Source organism: Primulina huaijiensis, chromosome 1 (genome assembly GCF_012295235.1).
Source record: "Primulina huaijiensis isolate GDHJ02 chromosome 1, ASM1229523v2, whole genome shotgun sequence".
NCBI classification, from domain to species: Eukaryota; Viridiplantae; Streptophyta; class Magnoliopsida; order Lamiales; family Gesneriaceae; genus Primulina; species Primulina huaijiensis.
The window spans coordinates 7,942,142-7,944,406 of NC_133306.1; the positions used below are offsets into that span (position 1 = coordinate 7,942,142).

Genomic DNA, 2,265 nt, shown 5'->3' on the forward strand with positions numbered 1-2,265 from the left:
TATTTACATCTAAGAGACTTTGAGAAAGTTTGTAACACTTATAATGATCAAAATTGTAGCATGGATATAGTTCGATTAAAGCTTTTCCCTTTTTCTTTAAAAGATAAAGCTAAAACATGGCTACAAAATTTGAGATCAAGTTCAATAAGATCATGGGAAGAAATGCAACAACAATTTCTCAAAAAGTTTTTTCCTTCCCATAGAACAAACTCTTTTAAAAGACAAATTACTACTTTTTCTCAAAAACAAGGAGAAACATTTTATCAATGTTAGGATAGATATAAAGAATTACTTAATACATGCCCACATCATGGCTTTGAAACATGGAGAATAGTTTCTCACTTTTATGAAGGTCTAATACCTAAAGATAAGCAAATGATAGAATTCATGTGTAATGGAACTTTTGAAGATAAAAACCCAAATGAAGCTATGGAGTATTTGGATTCATTAGCAGAAAATGCTCAAAATTGAGATAATATAGGCACAATAGAACCACCAACAATTAAAATCAATAATTCAACAAATGAGGGTGGTATCTATAATCTTAAAGATGATATAGATATTCAAGTTAAATTTGCATCTTTAGCAAGAAAAATTGAGTCATTTAGAAATGAAAAAGAGTGGTCAATTAAAAAATATTCAAGAAATTGTTTGTCATATATGTGATACACATGATCATGCTACGAAAGATTGTCCAACATTACCTTCATTTAAAGAATGTCTCCACGAACAAGCAAATTATGTTAACAATTATAAAAAACCAATACTAGATCCTTTTTCAACATCATATAATCCTGGATGGAAAAATCATCCTAATTTTAGTTGGAGGAATGATAATAATACACAACCCTCACAACAATATTTTCAAAATAACCAAAATCATCAAGGTTATATTCCTTATGTTACACCTCCAAGAAAAAATTTTGAAGATGTAATTCATGCATTTATTCAAAAGCAAGAATATATCAATATTCAAAACAATCAATCTATGACTGATTTGAAAGAAACTCTTGCAAAATTTGCATCTGCACTTAATATTCATGAAAAAGTAAAATTTCCATCTCAACCTCAACCTAATCTTAAAAATCAAAATCAAGAATTAAAAAATGAAAAAATTGATCAAATAAAATCTGTTATTACCCTTAGAAGTGGTAAAATAGTTAATGATCCATATAGTAATGAAAACAAGGATCATTTAAAATCAAAGAGTAAGGATGATGATCCAGATACTTTTGAGAATGATGATACCTTAAATTCTAAAAATAATATGTTGAATAATAAAACATCTGAAATAGTAAATGAATCAAATAAACCTCCACCATTTCCTCATGCATTAACAAATCATAAAAAACAAAAAAATGATTCTAATATCTATGAAGTTTTTAAACAAGTAAAGATAAATATTACATTATTAGATGCTATTAAACAAGTACATTCATATGCAAAATTTTTAAAAGACTTATGTACTGTGAAACGAAAATTGCATGTGAAGAAGAAAGCATTCTTGGCTGAAAAAGTAAGTTCTATTCTTCAAAATAATTTTAGTTTAAAATATAAAGATCCTGGTTGTCCAACAATTTCATGTATTATTGGAGAAAATAAAATTAAAAAAGCTTTGTTAGATTTGGGAGCAAGTGTGAATTTACTTCCTTATTCAGTTTATGAAAAACTTAATTTAGGAGAATTAAAACCCACTTCTGTTACTCTCTTACTGGCGGATAGGTCAATCAAAATACCTAGAGGTATTGTAGAAGATGTGTTGGTTCAAGTTGATAAATTCATATATCCTGTAGATTTTATTGTTTTGGATACACAACCAATACAAGTACATACTGAAATTCCAGTAATATTGGGACGACCATTTCTAGCAACTTCAAATGCTATAATTAATTGACGAAATGGAATAATGAAATTGTTTTTTGGAAATATGACTCTAGAACTTAATGTGTTCAATTTATGTAAACAACCAAGTATTAATGAAAATAAATATGATGATGAAATTGAAACAATTATGGATGAAAATATACAAGAAGAAAACTTAAATCAACAATCTGAAGTTTTTTCAATAGAAAGTTTTGAGTCTGAAAATAATTTTAAAGAAGATGATAATACAAAACTTGAATTAAAAGTTTTACCATTCGAATTGAAATATGTATTTCTTGGTGAAAATAAAACATTTTCTGTTGTAATTTCTTCTACTATTCTACCAAATCAAGAAGAAGATTTAATTAAATTACTTAAAAAATATAAAAATGCAATTGGATG

General features: G+C 26.7%; 1 non-coding gene across 1 annotated transcript; it reads right to left on the minus strand.

Annotated features, from left to right (window-relative positions):
- Positions 1–206: 206 nt before the first annotated feature.
- On the minus strand, positions 207–317 carry LOC140991398 (small nucleolar RNA R71). Its single transcript, XR_012177882.1, has one exon. It is a non-coding gene; the product is annotated as a small nucleolar RNA R71 (small nucleolar RNA).
- Between the last annotated feature and the right edge of the window lie 1,948 nt (positions 318–2,265).